General features: G+C 43.1%; 1 long non-coding RNA gene across 1 annotated transcript; it reads left to right on the top strand.

Annotated features, from left to right (window-relative positions):
- Positions 1 to 10,474: 10,474 nt before the first annotated feature.
- LOC119896333 lies at positions 10,475 to 12,163 on the top strand. Its single transcript, XR_005443203.1, has 3 exons — positions 10,475 to 10,844; positions 11,284 to 11,513; positions 12,110 to 12,163. It is a non-coding gene; the product is annotated as an uncharacterized LOC119896333 (long non-coding RNA).
- Positions 12,164 to 13,899: the final 1,736 nt, after the last annotated feature.

Raw genomic sequence — 13,899 nt, 5'->3', positions numbered from 1 at the left:
TCCATCTTCATCCGCTTATCCGGGATCTGGTCATGGGGCAGCAGCTTCAGCAGGGAACCCCAAACTTCTCTTTCCCGAGCCACGTTAACCAGCTCTGACTGGGGGATCCCGAGGCGTTCCCAGGCCAGTGTGGAGATATAATCTCTCCACTTAGTCCTGGGTCTTCCTCGAGGCCTCCTCCCAGCTGGACGTGCCTGGAAAACCTCCCTAGGGAGGCGTCCAGGAGGCATCCTTACCAGATGCCCAGACCACCTCAACTGGCTCCTTTCAACGCAAAGAAGCAGCGGCTCGACTCTGAGCTCCTCGCGGATGGCCGGGCTTCTCACCCTATCTCTAAGGGAGACACCAGCCACCCGCCTGAGGAAACCCATTTCGGCCGCTTGTACCCACGATCTCGTTCTTTCGGTCATGACCCAGCCTTCACGACCATAGGTGAGGGTCGGACCGGTAGATCGAGAGCTTTGCCTTACGGCTCGGCTCTCTTTTCGTCACAACGGTGCGGTAAAGCGAGTTCATTACCGCCCCCGCTGCTCCGATTCTCCGGCCAATCTCCTGCTCCAGTCTCCCCTCACTCGTGAACAAGACCCAGAGGTACTTGAACTCCTTCACTTGGGGTAAGGACTCATTCCCTACCTGGAGTTGGCACTCCACCGGTTTCCTGCTGAGAACCATGGCCACAGATTTAGAGGTGCTAATCCTCATCCCAACCGCTTCGCACTCGGCTGCGAACCGATCCAGTGAGAGCTGAAGGTCACGGACCGATGATGCCATCAGGACCACATCATCCGCAAAAAGCAGTGACGAGATCCCAAGCCCCCCGAACCGCAGCCCCTCCTCGCCACGACTACGCCTCGATATCCTGTCCATGAATATCACAAACAGGACAGGTGACAAAGCGCAGCCCTGGCAAAGGCCAACCCTCACCTGGAAAGAGTCCGACTTACTGCCGAGTACTCGGTCACAGCTCTCGCTTTGGATGTACAGGGATTGGATAGCCCTGAGAAGGGCCCTGTCGGGTCGGAAATAAGGACCGGCCGGGCCAGTAAAAGACCTGGTCCCTACCCTAACCAACGTAATAAACTCAATAAAATTACTCTATTAGATTTCTTCTTTAGTCAAAAACGGCGTAGTCAAAAACTTCACTGGAGACGGTCAAGAGTCGGTGCAAAAGAGTTTATTCCAATAAAGGACCGATAAACCCGAGCAACATCCCTGCAGGTCTCAGGATGGAACCGAGTTGGTGGTCAGCGAACATCGCCTTATATTCACCTTAAGCTCCACCTTGTCCCTCTCTTCAGGTGGGCGTTACATCTTAACTCCTCCTTATCTCCTCCTTCTAGGTGGGCGTTACACCTTAACTCCACCTATGGTGTTCGCTGACCATTCCTCCCCTTTGGTGGATTTCTTATCCTCTACTGCCATCTAGTGGCCTTTTTCTTGTACTGTTTTACCAAATTAACCCTTTCATTAATGTTACAATTTCCACTTTTTAACTATTATTACATGTAATTATTGTTACCATTTGTCTCTCTTTATATTTTTTACATTACTGGATTAGAAATCCACCAATATGTTTCAACTTCAGTCCCACCGTATTTTTTTAAAAGTTATACAGGCATAGTTTGACACCATTAAAACTTAAACACTTACAATCGTATTTTTTAAAAGAATTAATAAGGAATAACATATCTAATACATATATAACGTGATTCAATGAACAAATACATGATTTAACAATGCAAACCATGTGGGTGCTTTGTCTCATACAAGTTAACTTTCGGCAGCGCAAAGCTTGGTTTCATGCAGTACCAGGCGCCATAAATCACAACATGTCATGATCTCATTCTTGGCTTCAGTTCGCGATGATCTCAGCCCTGGCGTACGTGACTTACTGCAGGTGCCTTGCTTCTATTGTGTGGGTTTCGGTTGGCTAGGTTTTGCCTGCACGGCCTGAGCAGCTTCTCTGCTCATGTAGGCACATTAAAAAGCACACGTTCACAGAGAATAAGAATAATATATGATAAACACACAGAGTATAAGAATAAAATATGAGTTTGAACACACTCATTAAACACTCAGTAGTTAAACACTCAGTAGTTAAACTTTACACTATAAAATAACACTTTAAATGATGACAATGTAGACCACCATTGCTCTAGTAATTAATGATAACAATTTAGGCTATAATGCTCAAAAATAATTCACAACAGCCCCCCTCACCCCATACACCTCCTGCAGCACCTCCCACAGTATCTCCCGGTGGACCCGGTCATACGCCTTCTCCAGATGTAGACTGGAGGATGGGCATACTCCCAGGCCCACTCCAGGATCCTTGTGAGAGCAAAGAGCTGGTCAGTTGTTCCCCGACCGGGACGAAAATGATGAACTAATCCAACATTAAAGACCTACAGAAGCTTTTCTGGACACCGGAACACGGACGGATCCAAAACAGACTCTAAGTTTAAACCTAGCAGGTGACATTACGGCTACATGGGCTGTTGGAAACAGCAAGAGAGGGGCGGGTTTAGCATGTATGGTATCATGTTGATGAATTTTGATGAAATAGTTATTAAACACTTGATGCCACACAAACTCTACACACTTTTGAACACATGCAGATAGATTCCACTGCACAGGACGCAGTTCTGAAGGACAGCATGCAACAATGTTTGATTATATCTGGAATAGGGACGGTGAAGAGAGAGACAGAGAGGGTCTATTTTTCAGTTTATTGCAACATATTATCTGGACAAGGACGCTGCCGCTGTTGTTTTGTTTCTTTTTCTCCTTCTCTGACGTCAGCTGTTCCACGGAGGGCATTTGCACATGACAAGTGAAGCCAAGTGGGCTGGAAATGGATGGATTTGGGGATGTAAGTCCACCCAGAGTGGGCTGACAGAGGACAGAATCCCAGAACACTACACAGCAAAGAGCCAAAGTTCTGCTCTGGTTAAAAGAACCCTTGAACTAGTTCCTGTAAGATCTTCTTACACACCAAACTGTGACCTCACGTCTGAGTCTTTAGCTATAGTTGATGATTTGATGCTTGAAATGATGTTGAGTGAGCTGCTCGGAAGAAGCATGCTGAGACGACCGATGTGTTGCTAAAAGCGTTTAGCCCACAATGAGAGCACACGCAAGGCTGTCTGTCTCCAAGAGCAATTCGATTAGAATAACTTAATAACTCTCTCTTTCCCAATAGTCGTAAGCCGTTTTCATCTAAAGAGGTGATGATGATTTTATAGACAAGAGTTCCCTTTACTAAAAAAGAACAGAGAGATGAACCTACAGTTCATTGACTGACTGAAATGCCTCTCTACAGTCTGCCTGTTCTCTACAAAGACCTTCGTTCTTAGGCTCCGCCCACACTGCTGCATTTTCTTTTAAAGCAGAGACCTTTTGCTACGTTTGCACCTCCCGTTTAGACTAAAACAGTGAAGTTTGAAAACGCTGCCGACCCCGTTTTTCATTTTAAAACTCCGTTTTAGTGAAGACGGGAGAAAAGGGAGGACTTTAGAAACGATGACGCAGACGCTCGGCTCTCTGATTGGGTCTTATGAGTCATGCAAAGTGTTGTGAATTATTTTGGAGCATTATAGCCTAAATTGTTATAATTTATTACTAGAGCAATGGTGGTCTACATTGTCATCATTTAAAGTGTTATTTTATAGTGTAAAGTTAGGATCACAGTGTTAAAACTCTACAGCTCTGAGTGTTTGTGCTCCTTTCTGTATCTAACTGCCCAGGCACATGTGTGTGTGTGTGTGTGAGCAAGTTCGTGTGCTTTGGGAGAAAAGGGAGGGAGCACAGTGAGGCAGCATCAAAAATACCTGCAAAGTAAAATATAGAAGCAGATTTTGTGCAAATTGTATAACAAAACATACATCAATATAGTCCATCACAGTAAGAATGTCCTGTTTCTAGCACAGAGCACAAACCAGTTTATTCCACAAAAGTCAGGTTATGGAAGAAATGGCATGATCAAGCAGAGTTCATGCAGAGGACACAGAGAGGAGGAGCAGGCAGTCAGGGACTTTCCCAGACCCAGGTGCAGCAGGAAAGAGGGCCAAGAGATGATGTAAAGCCAAGAAACAGAGCTATAAAAGGAGGTCCAAAAGGAGGTGAAAGTCAGTCGTTACATGGTTTTCATGTCGACTCGGGTCTCTGTTCTGGTAACAGAATGGGGCTCTATTTTGCACCGATCTCTGACACACTCCGGTGGAACTGTTGTATTGTAATTGGTGTCTGTTTTTGTTGATAATAAAAATGTTGGTAAAAGTTCAAGCTTTCTTATCTGGCCCAAGTCTTGAATTTTTACACGACATTACTTGGCGAGCCGAGCCAGGAGAGTTGAACAGGGGCATGATGACCTTGACCAAGGACGGACAACCTGTATCTCAGAGACACATACGCGTACTTAGAAAGGTAAGCAGAAAACCTTTTTCTAAAATTTCTGCATAATAGTGTGTCTGAGTACAGGATTCTCCGCCTAGGTGAAGTTTCTGAAAGCTTCCTCACTCTAGAACCTAGTTAAAGTACAAAAAATTAAGGAAAATTGTTAAAAATGTAACTGAATTCAATAAAAATGAACTAAATTTACTAAAAAAGACAGAGCAGATACAGATTGGGAACCGCTAGGGTGTCAGAGATGGGTGCAAATCTAAATGCAAAGCTGGTAGATTAGATGCGCTTTCATGTTTAATTGTTGGCTTTTAAGTGTAAATAAGTATGTAAATAAGTTTTGTAAATAAGATAAGAGTTTTCCAGCCATTATCGTGAATACCGCTGTTTTTAAGAATCGCAGCGCTTCGACTTAGTGTCGGGGAGCTTCGATCCCATCAGAACAGGACTGCATAGGCGTGGTGAGCTGATGAAGAGATAAGAATTTAAAGCCATTATCGTGAATACCGCTGTTTTTTAAGAATTGCAACGCTTCGACTGAGTGTCGGGGAGCTTCGATCCCATCAGAACAGGACTGCATAGGCGTGGTGAGCTGATGAAGAGATAAGAATTTAAAGCCATTGCGGATACCGCTGGCTTGGAGAAGTGCAGAATCACAGCTGAGTGCTGGGGTGCTTCACTCACTAGGTCAGGGCTGACATGGGCAAGTTGGCTAATAGAATAGTCATCACGTGGCTACCGCGGACTTATATCGCAGGATTTCAGCTGAGTGTTGGGGCTCTTCGATGGTAGGTTCGGACTGAACGGGCGGATGTACTATAGCACGTTACCGCTAGGAGCCTAAATAGGACTGCGGCAGGATAGGAGAATAAAGCGTGCTAAAGATAAAAGAAGTGTTACGCGCTCATGTTGAGGAAGTGAATTGAGTAGCGATTTATAAAGACAGATTTTGTGTTGAGGAAGTGTATCATTTCTGTCTAAGCCCTCATGTTGAGGAAGTGGATTGAGAGGCTATATTTATGTGTAAATTGGGCCTGTGTTGAGGAAGTGAATCAGGTCCACCAATTTGGAAATAAACCTAGGCAGTGTAAATTAAGTCTGTGTTGAGGAAGTGGATCAGACTAGTTCAGCTGAAAGCCTAGGTAATGTATATTAAGTCAGAAGCCGGCAGGAAATAGGAGTCAGAAGACGTACGTGCATGTAAATATTGCTGAAAATAGTTGATAGCTGTGTGTTAAGAAAAAGTGCATATAAATGTTACCAAGGCCTAAAATAATAATACTAATAGTTTGAGTCTTGAAGCCTCATGTTTAAGACCATTAGATAAAAAGTATAGAATAATGACAGTTGGATAACTGATCTAATATTAAACTAACATAAAGCTTAAGGATAACAGATGAATAGAGTTGATATGGTGATATAAATAAGTATAAGAAGTTGATGGAAGGAGTTATAAAGTAATAGATATATGAATATATATTGATGAAATAGTGAATGTGGACTAGTATAGTGTAAAAGATGGCTTTGATGCAGTCTCAGATTGAATTGTGATAAAGCTATGTGCAAAATAAAGTTCTGAAGTGGCAGTCCACGCCCGAATAATGAAGACTGGAAGAGAAAAGAGAAAAAAAGGAGTTTGCTCACACTAGCAGAGAGGCACAGAGCAGGAGCTGAGGAGTGTCTGTGTGAGTGAGTGTGTCCATGTGGGGGAGGACAGCAGGCTGAGAGAGAGAAAAAGAGAGCAGTTCAGCCCTAAACCAAAAGTTATGAGAGTTTTGTGATCTGTTGCACCTTTCTAGGATAACAACAGCACATTATAGCAAGTTACTCATGAGTTAATAATAACAGAAGTTACAAAAGTTTTTTGAACCAATAACAGCTTGACAGTAAGCAGATTAGTAAAAGAACGGCAATGACTGCTGGATACAGAAAAGAAAAGTGTAGTTGAAACAGCCTACTGAAGTATTATGATAATAAAGGAAATTCAGTTCAGAATAACAGGCTGAAACACTTTTTGGTCGAGGAGAAGGAACAAAACTAGAAAAATGATGACATCTGATAAAGTTTGCAAATTTATTGAAACATAGAAGTACAGATTGATAGGCAGCAATGTGAGGTATTATCTATGAAGGATTTAAGTTAGAGAAGGGATTGAGAGACATCAATTTTGTATTAGATGTAAGAAAATGAATTTGATATTTTAATAGTTGTTAGTTTCACTGATGTTAGTCATTTTTAGTAAACTCTGCTTTGATGATTTTTCAGTTGAATAGCTCTTTGATATAGAAACAAGGAGAGCTGCCTGAGTTTCTTTCAATGAATTGTTTCATTCTAGTTTCTTGGTTGTGTGGCTTTACAATTAACTGTCTTTTTCCTTTTTGAGACATGAAGGCCGACCAAATTCTAAAGTTTCCAGAGAGTAAGTGTTTGCTCGCAGTGAGTGTGCGAGGGCTGTCCTGGGAGGCACACAGCAGGTGAAATTAAATGGTAAAGAGCAGAAAAAAGAAATATTAGCTGCAAAGGTGGTCAAAGGAGGGAGCTGTGGCAACAACATATGTGGTAACAGCACAACTAAGTAGTTAAAGATAAAATAAAAGACGTCAGATAAGAGATAGAGAAAGCTCAGAATGAAGGGAAAATAGGGAGAAACAGTTTGACCAACAGGTAGATAATATTGACAAACTATATAGCCTTGAGTGAAGGAAACGTAGTCACTGAGACAGAATAATGAAAGAGCCCATCCTGATAAGGTCTAAATAGATATACCCCCAGATGAAGAAACGTATACAGCAAGTGGAAGAAAGATATAAGTAAGTGCAGTCAAGGGCCAGTACAGGCAGAAGAAGAAGGAAAAGAATTAGGGTCTTTAAAGGGTTGAGTTAAGATATAAAGGAGAGATGGAAAAAGAGAGGCTATAATAGAAGGGAGGAGACGAGAGCTAGATATAGAAAGAATAACAACTCCCAAACAAAGTGAAAAGTTCGTCAGAGCACAGATCTCAGAAAGACAAAAGATCTGCCTACAGACCAAGATACCTGCAGAGCACAACAAACCATGAGACATGACGACAGCGAGACAGAGCTACAATGGACAAGATGGCAGCTCTGAAGTTTCATGAAGAAGGCGAGAGAGCAGCTTCAAAATGGACACAGCAGAATCTGACTGTGAGGAAGAGAGGGAGGTGATACAGGAGGCGTTTCACAGAGAGGCGTGCCGACCTGATGCATCACAGGCCCAAGCCCACCTCCACTGACGTCAGCGTCTTCCCAACGCTGAGGACGCAGCCAGTCAGACCACATCTACCATCTACAGTCGAATCAGAAAGAGGACAACACCACCTTAAAGACTGTGAACCTAACAGCACAAAGTTTAAAAGGTCAAGAAGGCTTCACTGTGAAAATGAACTTCAGCCAAAATGCTCTCACATGTGACTGAGTGCTGACAGAGACATCACCAAGGAAGAGCTCTCTGTCTCACCATGATCAACATTACAAATGGTCAGACTGTCAGAGGCCTTGAAAACTGCAACATCTGCTGAAAAAGAACTGTTTGAAGACCTCACAAGAGTTTGGGAGCGGGAGTGTTGATAATTTGTAGGAGAAGAAAAAATAGAAAGATAGGGGAAGAAAAAAGAAAATAGGGACTGATGTTAAATCCAAAAAGACTGAATAAGAATAAGGTTAGCTCAGGATCTATAAAATAGCAAGATATGTCATTAATAATTGATTCATTAACACAAATATACTGAGTCAATAACTTTGGTGTCCTGCTCTCCTCCAGCAGCCACCTGATACTGAATTTCAGCAAAAAGGGATCAGAACGTCAGGAATTCCTTGTGTTTTTAAACAGAGTTTTTAGAAAAAGGGAATCTAGTGGGGTTATTTTTATAGTATAACTGTTAGAGATCACTGTCTGCTCTGGATTTGTGCAGAGGAACAGCCAGCGCAGAGCTCCTCGATGTAGCAAATACAATGACAGGCAACCTTTCAGGCTTGATTTTAAAGAGGCCGAAAAGGAGAAGCCTCATTGAAGCCTTTATAAAGCAATTTCAGCAGCACATTGCTACTGCATGCTTAAATATGATGATTGTGAGTCTTAAATCATGACTGACCTTTGTCATGTATTCCACAGGAACAACCAAGCAACTGTAATGATAACCTGAGACACATGTGTGATGCTGAACACCTGAGTTAATTATGTTTTCTTTCTGTTTTTGTTGAACACCTGAGTTAATTTGTGTTTTCTTTCTGTTTTTGTAGGTATTAGTAAACTAGTTTGAAGTATGGAAGAACTGTAGTGCCCTAATGAATAATGGAGTGTTATTTCAAGATTTACTATTTGTACATCCAATAGCAATGTAATTCAATACACAGATATACAGGATGTTAGAGGGGTTAAATTGCAAGCAAATATAATATCTAGGATATCTAGAAAAAGATTAGACAGATAGAAACAATAGTTAAAGTCTCTAAACTACAAACAGTAGGATAAAGCTCACTTATTGGTAATAGTAACAAGTACAGTTGCAAGCAAGCTTAATAATTCTTCACAGCCAGTCAAAGACCAGAGGAGGCCACTCTCCTATGAGGCCTTGTGATGCAGACACAGCAGCAGGCAAGATCAAGCGCGACCTGCACCACCACAGAGACGACGTTGACTATCACCAGCTATGAGTCCAAGTGAACCAGCAAAAGGAAGAACAAGACTGAAACTACAAACGACTGAGTGCCCTCAAATTGGTACCCAGTCTGTTCCCCAAGAAACCTGAGTGCCAAAAAAAGAGTTCCACAGTACCACGGATTAAAACTTTAAAATGGACATCATACATGTTAATCGGACATTTTGCACCATTCTGAAGTGTCACATGAATGATTGTTGAAACACTGTTATGTCTGGAAAGTTCACTATGCACCATGTGATTGTTTTGATGATGTGTGCCTTTCAACACATTAGGTGTTGTTATAATTGTTAGCTTGCTAAAGTATATAAGAAAAGAACAGCTCACTGCATAAGATATTATTTGTTTCACGAGTGTAAACCATTTACAAGGTATATCTCACTATATTATAGCACGTATAGGTAGTTTAATATGTTAAGCTCATTTAAAGGGAAACTCATTTAAAGGGTAATAAGGAGAGAGGAGTAATGTGTTAGAAACAGGAACATCCCACCGCATGATTATTGATTATTTCACAATGTGTAAACACTAATTTGGGTATTTTCTTAAAGGTCTACAAGTCTGAGAAATAGGTTTCATATGCAAATACACTAGGCCGCCTATTTTCAGTGGTCACAGTGTTGGTGTATGAAGTGTGAGGCTTTACAGCCTCAGAGGAGAATTATTTTGGAGCATTATAGCCTAAATTGTTATAATTTATTACTAGAGCAATGGTGGTCTACATTGTCATCATTTAAAGTGTTATTTTATAGTGTAAAGTTAGGATCACAGTGTTAAAACTCTACAGCTCTGAGTGTTTGTGCTCCTTTCTGTATCTAACTGCCCAGGCACATGTGTGTGTGTGTGTGTGTGAGCAAGTTCGTGTGCTTTGGGAGAAAAGGGAGGGAGCACAGTGAGGCAGCATCAAAAATACCTGCAAAGTAAAATATAGAAGCAGATTTTGTGCAAATTGTATAACAAAACATACATCAATATAGTCCATCACAGTAAGAATGTCCTGTTTCTTGCACAGAGCACAAACAACACCAGTTTATTCCACAAAAGTCAGGTTATGGAAGAAATGGCATGATCAAGCAGAGTTCATGCAGAGGACACAGAGAGGAGGAGCAGGCAGTCAGGGACTTTCCCAGACCCAGGTGCAGCAGGAAAGAGGGCCAAGAGATGATGTAAAGCCAAGAAACAGAGCTATAAAAGGAGGTCCAAAAGGAGGTGAAAGTCAGTCGTTACATGGTTTTCATGTCGACTCGGGTCTCTGTTCTGGTAACAGAATGGGGCTCTATTTTGCACCGATCTCTGACACACTCCGGTGGAACTTTTGTATTGTAATTGGTGTCTGTTTTTGTTGATAATAAAAATGTTGGTAAAAGTTCAAGCTTTCTTATCTGGCCCAAGTCTTGAATTTTTACACGACATTAAAAGCAGACACACGACGCTGCTGACAGAGTTTTTGATTTCGTACTTTTATTAAAATCTTTTGTTTTGTGGAAATAACACTTATCTGCCTACACTTGTTCTCTTGCTTGTCGCCGAATTTACCTTGTGACGACTCCCGGTTTGTTTTCCGCCACTTTTAACTCCCATGTTCCAGTCAGGAACAACACAGATGTTTGCTGCCATGGCCATAGCATCAACAGTGCCTCTGTTGGGGTTCTTGGATCATAAGCATGATGTGCAGAAGCCACCACAACACTATGGACTATGTGATGGAATTTTAATATCTAGATGTTTCAAAGTTCTAGGACGAGTTTTACCGTCAGACTGGAAGGTGAGAGACCAAACGGAGACATGTGGCCTCCCTCGTGCATCCTTTTCACCCCCCCTCTAACCCATAATCTGCCAGTATTAACTATTAATTCCATTCTGTAAAACTAAAAGCTCTTCAAGATGAATACTCTTGTACTTTTACTTCAGTAATTATCAGTGAAATGTTTTCTTTAAATCGTCCCGTGGTGGAGTTCATTTTATTTGTTGATGAAATGACTAAATGCAGCAGTAAGTACGCAGTTTCCTAAAATATTCAAGTAAATAATTATAAATAAATAAATAAGTAGGAAGAATGCAGGTACCTTGTGTACTCCTCTGAATTTGGACATTAAGGTTTTAGATCCAGAATACATGACCTGATCAGTGAAGATGGATTATTATAGGAAACGTCCTAAATGAAAAGTAAATGATAATATGGCCACTCTTGTGTTTACTGCCAGAATCTGCCAGAAAGAGGATCGCACTCCGATGAAGGAAGAATACCAGAAATACAAACAGCTCAAGGCTAAACTGCGTTTGCTGGAAGTCCCCTCAGCAAACAGGAAGTCACCAAAACCGTGTGAGAGGAAGTGGAAACTCCCAGAGACTGCCTCCACCCTGAAACTCTGCATGAGAAAAGAGCTTTCTGTGTTGAGAGGAGAGGAAGAGTTACAGAAAGAAACGTGTTGAGGTGCACCGACATGTTCTTCCTTTCTATTATTTATTTCAGCTACTTCAGCTGCAGAGCTCAAGAGAGCAGAACGTCGCAGCCTGAAATAAAACTAGTGCTTAACGTTGTGAAACATCTGTTGGGTCAGGTTTAGGAAAAGTTCATGGTTTGGGTCAAAATAACTACGTTACATACGAGGTCCAGTGTGTTCTAATGACAGAAATGCAAGATGAGGTCCATAACTATGTTCTCAGCGCTGCATAAAGACCTTAATGTTGTTATTACCTTAGAATGAGACATTTTCTGTCTACAGACACCTCTCACATGGAGGTCACCCTGTTGCACCGCCATGTTTCTACAGTAGCCCAAACTGTTTCAGTGCTGAAATAATTAGTTGATTAGTGGCTCGACAAAAATATTTAGTAACAGCTTTTAAATGTAGTTTAATTCCTGTTTCCTGCTGAAACGTCCCTCTGGGTCCTGAATGTTGTACAAAGTTTCACACTTTGAAGACGTCACTCAAACTGTGATGGATTAATAATAACTAATGAACAAGAGTCTTTGTGCAGAATTTAGACTTCAGCAGACGTAACTCTGCTCGTCTCCGTCCTCTGCAGCTCCGGCGAAGCGCCCGGCCGGCCGGCGAGGAGCCAAGAAGACGGAGCAGCAGAGGAGGAGAAGGTGGAGGAGCTGATCTTCAGCGTGGAGCTTTCTGTGACGTGCTAAGATGCTGAGCGGCTCAGTAATGCTCACGGCCGTGACAAGACACATGCCTTAGTTATGACTTTACGCCTAAGCTAGTTCAGTTATGGCCCAAGTAATTGTGGCGCAACCAATTTTAGTAGCTGATTAAGTTACAAACTAACTAGTAGTTACTCAACCTCTAGTGTCGACTTTAGGAAAGAAGTCTTAGGGTTCGTTAGGACTGCCAGTTGTAAAATGGATGACTGAAAAAGATAAAACATCTTTGGGACAATTTGATAAGTGGGTTGAAATGTGATGTCTTAATTCAAAATATTTGGACCAGCTTAAGGCACTTTTAAAGATGGGAAAAGAGATGAAACCTATCATTTAAGACGGAGTGCTACATCAACTGGAACTGAGGGAAAGAAGAAAGACTTAAAACAAAACATGTGACTCGATAAAATAAGGATAAGAAGGAAACTGTTAAAAAGACATAAGAACAAACTAACACATTATGTCTTCCTGAACTGAGGTACGTCATGAAATCTATTCCGGCTGATTCAGTTCTGGACTCCGCTCCTCCTCCAAAATGCTCCAGTCCCAGATCCAGCCCAGGACCAAGACTAGGCTGTATGTAAGCCATTGAGAGGATGAACTACCCATCCATCCATCTTCATCCGCTTATCCGGGATCTGGTCATGGGGCAGCAGCTTCAGCAGGGAACCCCAAACTTCTCTTTCCCGAGCCACGTTAACCAGCTCTGACTGGGGGATCCCGAGGCGTTCCCAGGCCAGTGTGGAGATATAATCTCTCCACTTAGTCCTGGGTCTTCCTCGAGGCCTCCTCCCAGCTGGACGTGCCTGGAAAACCTCCCTAGGGAGGCGTCCAGGAGGCATCCTTACCAGATGCCCAGACCACCTCAACTGGCTCCTTTCAACGCAAAGAAGCAGCGGCTCGACTCTGAGCTCCTCGCGGATGGCCGGGCTTCTCACCCTATCTCTAAGGGAGACACCAGCCACCCGCCTGAGGAAACCCATTTCGGCCGCTTGTACCCACGATCTCGTTCTTTCGGTCATGACCCAGCCTTCACGACCATAGGTGAGGGTCGGACCGGTAGATCGAGAGCTTTGCCTTACGGCTCGGCTCTCTTTTCGTTACAACGGTGCGGTAAAGCGAGTTCATTACCGCCCCCGCTGCTCCGATTCTCCGGCCAATCTCCTGCTCCAGTCTCCCCTCACTCGTGAACAAGACCCAGAGGTACTTGAACTCCTTCACTTGGGGTAAGGACTCATTCCCTACCTGGAGTTGGCACTCCACCGGTTTCCTGCTGAGAACCATGGCCACAGATTTAGAGGTGCTAATCCTCATCCCAACCGCTTCGCACTCGGCTGCGAACCGATCCAGTGAGAGCTGAAGGTCACGGACCGATGATGCCATCAGGACCACATCATCCGCAAAAAGCAGTGACGAGATCCAAGCCCCCCGAACCGCAGCCCCTCCTCGCCACGACTACGCCTCGATATCCTGTCCATGAATATCACAAACAGGACAGGTGACAAAGCGCAGCCCTGGCAAAGGCCAACCCTCACCTGGAAAGAGTCCGACTTACTGCCGAGTACTCGGTCACAGCTCTCGCTTTGGATGTACAGGGATTGGATAGCCCTGAGAAGGGCGCTGTCGGGTCGGAAATAAGGACCGGCCGGGCCAGTAAAAGACCTGGTCC

The sequence above is a fragment of the Micropterus salmoides genome, unplaced genomic scaffold, assembly GCF_014851395.1.
Source record: "Micropterus salmoides isolate LMB-PRFRI ecotype aquatic unplaced genomic scaffold, ASM1485139v1 Ms_hic_scaffold_935, whole genome shotgun sequence".
NCBI lineage: Eukaryota > Metazoa > Chordata > Actinopteri > Centrarchiformes > Centrarchidae > Micropterus > Micropterus salmoides.
This window is presented reverse-complemented; position numbering and strand designations above follow the sequence as displayed.